This window comes from Curcuma longa, chromosome 1 (assembly GCF_044706935.1).
Source record: "Curcuma longa cultivar G26 ecotype Majalengka, Jawa Barat chromosome 1, ITB_CL_G26_1.1, whole genome shotgun sequence".
Classification (NCBI taxonomy): Eukaryota; Viridiplantae; Streptophyta; class Magnoliopsida; order Zingiberales; family Zingiberaceae; genus Curcuma; species Curcuma longa.
Genome location: NC_133861.1, coordinates 969358 through 975575, shown reverse-complemented (window position 1 = coordinate 975575; position 6218 = coordinate 969358).

Genomic DNA, 6218 nt, shown 5'->3' with positions numbered 1-6218 from the left:
TAGTTATAAGGAGGAGTGCACAGTAACCTTACCCTATTAAATCTAAACCACCATCGCCTTTTTACCGGCTAAACCTAATTAAAACCTAATCCCTTACTGTAGCGAACCGGATTCAATTTTGGTTCGCTTGGTTCGGCCATCAAACGACCTCCGAATTGATCAAAACTGGTCTTGTCGGATTCGTCTTTGCAAGACGAATCTTTTTACCTATTTTTATTTTATCAAAACCTCTTCCAGTATGAACCAAACCAACTTGGTTCAGTTTGGTTCAATCTTGGTTCGTTTGGTTCACTAACCAAACGGTTTCTGATTTGACCTAAACCAATTTTGTTTAATTCGTCTTTACGAGACGAATCTTCTCATTCCCTTTAAAAACCCCCTTTTATCACGAACTAAGTCAATATAAAATTTATCATATTCAAAACCTTAAGTGTGGAAAATACAGGTGTTACAATCATACTACATTTGATATTATAAGATAAGCTTATTGTGTAGACTAACAATAACTAATTTGTTTGTCAAATTAGGTTGCAAGTGGTGGCATTGGAAGCGGTGTTGGAAATTATATTAGTGGTGATAGCAATATTGCAACTCAAGTAACTATCTTAATCCAATATTATACTTTCGTTTATTATTTATAGCATGCTCTATCATTAATTATTGTTTATTGTGATATAGTCAAAACTAAAAAAGATGACTGCTGGAGATATCAGTGTTAATGCTAAATGTAAGCTGCTTCATTGGTATGTTGATGGAGCTGTTGCAGAAGGTCGAATTGCATCCACAGATCCAAAAGCAAAAGTACATCATGTTCCTTTTGGTGGATCTTATTGAAAAGTTTGGATTGATAGAGTTCTTGTGGAGAAGGTGGAGCTAATTCGACCAAACGAAGAAATATTTTTTCTTGAGGATGCAATAGGAAGCACAGTAGCTTGGGCATCAATGTTTATAGTTTTGTTTGACTGATTTGGACGAATCGATATACTATTTGTAGTAAAGATGAACATGAACTTGGATTGTTTTGTCTAACTAGATGTAGATGATTATCTTTGATATATTTAAACTATAATTTTATAATTGTGAATGTGATGTTATCTAATATTTGTATGTTGGATTTTAAATGTTAGAGCTTTGAGCAGATTATAATTATTTGTATTTGTATTATATATTTATGTATATAGGTCTATTTATGTATATATTGTGTATTTATTAAAAATATAATTATCCGTAGCGCGCAGGGCGCATGCTGCGGATGCACCTTTCCGCAGCGCGTGGGGCACGTGCTGCGAAAAATTACACTTTTCTGCAGCGCGCGACCCGCGTGCTGCGGATGCAACTTCCCGCAGCGCGCGCCCTGCGCTGCGGGTGAATGATAACTTTCAACAGCTTGGAGTTATGTAGCATGCAATGTAGGCTGCGGATAGCTTAATTGCGCGCTGCGGAAAGTCAAATTTGTTCTAGTGGCGGTTGCTGCTGCAGCTGCGACGAGTACGACAGCAGTCACGCGCGTGAACTGGTCGAGCGAGGATGGTGCCTGGGTAGCGGCGGACGTACGAGATTCAAATTTGGATGTGCAATTAATGTTATGTCCTCCAATGAACAGACTGGCTCAGTTTAATACATCCCCACTTTTCTTTTAAAAAATGAAATCTGCCACCCATTGATTCTGTAGGATCGATGTACGCGCTAGAGGGGGTGAATAGCGCGTTGCACGCTTTTCAATTTTTGTAAAAACTTCGAACGCTTACAGAAGCTAAAATAGATAACGATGCGGAAACGTAAAAGATAAAGTAAGTAGGTGACACTTTTTATTTTTACTTGGTTCACAGCGCAACGCTACTACTCCAAGGCCCACGGTCCTTGACCGTTTACTCTGGGCAATCCACTAAGTCACTTGCCCCTTTTCGGCAGCAAGTGTATCGAGAAAACAATACAAAAACTGATTACAAGTATTGAAAGAATGGAAATACAGAGTTTGCTTTGTTACCGAACTTCTTGCTTTCTTGATCGCTCCCCGGAAGTAGATTTCGGCGCCTCGGTGTGAAGTTGAGTAGCTTGGAGCAGGTACAGCACCGACGTCGAAAATGGAAGACTCGGGAGTCGCGAGAACAGAGTTCGGAGGCTTTGGAAGTTGTATCTTCAGCTGCTAGTCGCGGCTGTTTATATAACCTTGCTGAGTCGACTCAGATGCAGATCTGGGTCGACTCCAGCTTGCGTGGCAGATAAACTTTTATCGTCTTCACCCGTTATCCTTCCTGAGTCGACTCTGATTGACTTCTGGGTCGACTCCAGTCGCGGTGGCATCAGCGGCGATAACTTTTGACCCTGAGTCGACTCAAAACCTTACCTGAGTCGACTCCAGGCTGAGTTGGTGGAAAGTCGACGCGCAGACTTCCGGATTCCAGCTGACTCGGCTGGAGTCGACTCCAGAATCCATCTGAGTCGACTCCAGATTCAGATTGAGCATCTTTCTATTGGTTCGTATTCGTCCAGAACCAAAAAATTTAACTTTTTTTGTCTGGAGTTCGCATTCGTCTGACTTTTCCTTCCTGTAAAAGATGTTAGCTAAAATAGTAACATGCAAAGGATTAAGTTGGTTCATCAAACCAACTACGAGTCTTAACTTCGAATCTCTAGTGAGAATCCTGGGTTAGACCGACGCCTAATGTTCCTCTTGGGAACGCGTCCTCACCCACTCCCCTCGGGAGAATTTACCTGATTGCCAACTGGGTCCTCCTGACTCGTTGGACTTGTGCTTGGCTCTGTCTTTGCCCCCCAGGATTTGTGCTGCAACTGCTGCAGCCCAGTCTGATCCTCCTGACCAGCCCAGACTTCTGCTGCAACTTGGTCCTCCTGACCAAGTCCAGATTTTACCTAGGTGCACTTTGACTCTGCCAAGACTTCATGCCTAGCAACACTAGGACTTAACCTGTCTCCTGTAAGCTTAGTTCAACTTGGTTAGTCAAACCACATACTTAACTTGATCCTAGTTCCATAATCAAAACTCTGGTTCGATCTGCTAGTGCTTCCTGCACTAACAATCTCCCCCTTTTTGATTATGGCAACTTAAGGTTTCAAGTTAAGTTATAAATCACAACTTATATTATGCATTACAAGTAACATAAATAACACAAGTTGTTGGGATGTATACTAGAATCCTAGCTATGTAAATAAACATTCTGAAATGAGAATCACATTTGGTCAATATTTTATAGTGTCCATTTAATCTATACTGTAGATGTACATGGTGTGCGGAGTCACACACAGAAGGCCATGTTATCAGTCCCTTATAGATTATAAACAGTGTTCACGACCAAGATGGATTGGACAAACCATCGGAGTGGTTGTAGTGTAATTTGGTCTTAGTCTGTCTTGACTATAGAATTACACTAGTACACTTAGTGTGTATTGAGCAGGACCATCTGAGGATTGTTCGATTTATACTGACTATATAATCGAACTAAACCTCTGTTACTATAGATGTACATGCTCTTAATCCTGATATAATAACAAACACGTGTGCTTAATATGTACTTCTTTAATTCATCAAAGGGTGAGGTTTAGATCGATAGATCAATAGGCCCGATGAGTTGGGAAGTAGTATTATGTACATGGTGTGTTGTTGATTATAGAAGGAAACTGTGTACTATAATCTAGGCTGATGATGTCCCCTTGAGGAGCTCATAAGGATTATCATGTAAACCCTGCAGGTGGACCTTGTCCGCATGATAATAAGGTTGAGTGGTACTACTCTTGGATTAGATGTCGATTAAATATGAGTTGTCAGTAACTCATTTTAATTGACGAACATACGATATCTTAAACACAGGGAGACTAATGTACTAATAGTAAGAAGGAGCCCATATTGTAATATGGGATTGGTGCGGTAGTTCGATATAATAACTCTTTAGTGGTATGAGTTATTATTGATGAACTAAAGGTTGTGTGTTCAGGGCGAACACGGGAAGCCTTAGCTCATCAGAAGGCCAAAACCAATTCCTCCTCTAGGTCCCTGTTGTAGCCTCTGGGAATCCTCGAACCAATACAAGGAGTGTAATCGATCAGGTGATCGATTACACACCTTGGTAATCGATCACCTGTTCGATTACCAGGTTTTCTAGTACCAATGCAGGTAATCGATCGGGTGATCGATTACCAAGCCTGGTAATCGATCACCTGATCGATTACCATGCGTGTAATCGATCACCTGATCGATTACACTGGTAATCGATCACCTGATCGATTACACTGGTAATCGATCACCTGATCGATTACACGTGTTAAAGAGAAAAAGTTACGTGAGTTAATCGATTGTTTGATCGATTAAAGGTTACGGATTCGAATTGGAAACTTCCGAATCTTGTCGTTTTCTCCGATTTGAATGAATCAAATTATACCATGTTTATGGAACAATTATACCATGTTTATGACTCTAATTATACCATAAATAAGGGATGGAAAAGCTATAAAAGAGAGGGCAAGGCTTGGGTTTGTGTACACGAACAAGAAACCTTCGGGTGGTGGCCGAGACTCTCTCGGCAAGCCACCTTCCCCTCTTCTTCTTCTTCTCTTTTCTCCAAGCAAAGGGAAGGAAGTTTTAGCAAGCCATCGGAGGAGAATTCAGGTGGAGAATATTCTCGAAGGATCGTTGCCCACATAACGTTCGAGAAGAGGAGATGAATACAGTAGAAGATCAAGAGGTCTTCGGGTACAAACTTCGTCCTTCCGAAACGTCGGAAGTAAGGTATAATTTAATGTTTCCGCAATTAGTTAAATTATTCCTGGATCCTGTAAACCAAATACAAGAGCCCAACGATCGGGCAACTTGAGATCGCTTTGAAAAAAATTTTGTTCTGCAAGAATTTACCGGAACGATTTTTCAAGAGTAACCCATCACAAGTATCATAAATAAAATGCATGCACGTGTGTTACTCCCCCTGAATTTCTTACTCCCCTTATTCAAGGAATTTTTAAAAATTTCTAAACATAAAATTTTTAGCACATATACTAAAAATTTAACTTGAACATTTTTATTTCTCTCCCCCTTTGACATAATAAAAAAAATATAAGTTTTTCCTGATAGAGTCCAAGCGTAACAAAAATTAGATAGACAAAAAATATTTCCTTTTTGGAGCGAGTGTCTGACTTAGGTTCTAGCTAACTACTAGAAAGTAGTAGCTTGACCCAGTCAGCCAAGTTAAAGTGTATCATCCCAATTGAGAATTTTATCTTTTATTTTGGGACACTTAACTTTATCAATTTGAGATTAAAATCTAAGCTTTTGATTTGATGCACTGACTTATAGCATCTTTTGGCTTAGACTAGAGGCATATACATCTCACACCGTTCTAAGTTTGTCAATCACAAACAAGGTATCTAGTGTGCTTTGTGAGATGTCCACCTAGATCTATAGGTACATGTTTTCTAGGGGGTTTGCTTCTAGTCTAGGGCTAAAACATTTCTTTTCTTTATTTTTGAAAATAAGAAAAAAATTTCAAAAATAAGTAAAGTTTTGAAAAAATATTATAATAGATTTGAAAACCATAAGTTTTTGAAAACAAGGAAAATTCTTTTTCCTATTCTACTAAACATAAGCCTAATTTTCTTCTAAGTATACTGAATTCTGATTCAGGTAGTGGTTTAGTAAAGATATCGGCATTGTAAGTTGGATTTTAACTCGACGTAGTCGAGTACAATTTTTTCCTTAGCGAATAAAATGATGTTTAACTTCTATATGTTTGGTTCGTGAATGGTGTACAGGATTTTTAGTTAAGTTTATTGTACTGATGTTGTCAATTAGAACCTTTGTATTTTTATATTCTAAGTTGAAGTATGTTAATGTGTGCATCATCCAAAGTAGTTGTGCAACACATTCACCTAGGGCAATGTATTCAGCTTCAGTTGTAGATAGAGCAACGCAATGTTGTTTTCTACTACACCAGCTTACTAGACATGGACCAAGAACTGGCATCCACCGCTTGTACTTTTGCGGTCTAATTTGCATCCGGCATAATCTGAGTCTGAATAACAAACTAAGTCGAAGTTGTTGTTCCTAGGGTACCACATTTCTACAGTTAAGGTTCCTTTGACACTACAAAAAAAATCACCAATCTGCGATGAAATCTGGGATGAATTTTTTTTTAATTCATCCCAAAAATTTTGGCAACGAATTTTACAACGAAACAAAATTAGTCGCAATAAAGTCGTCGCCAAAAATC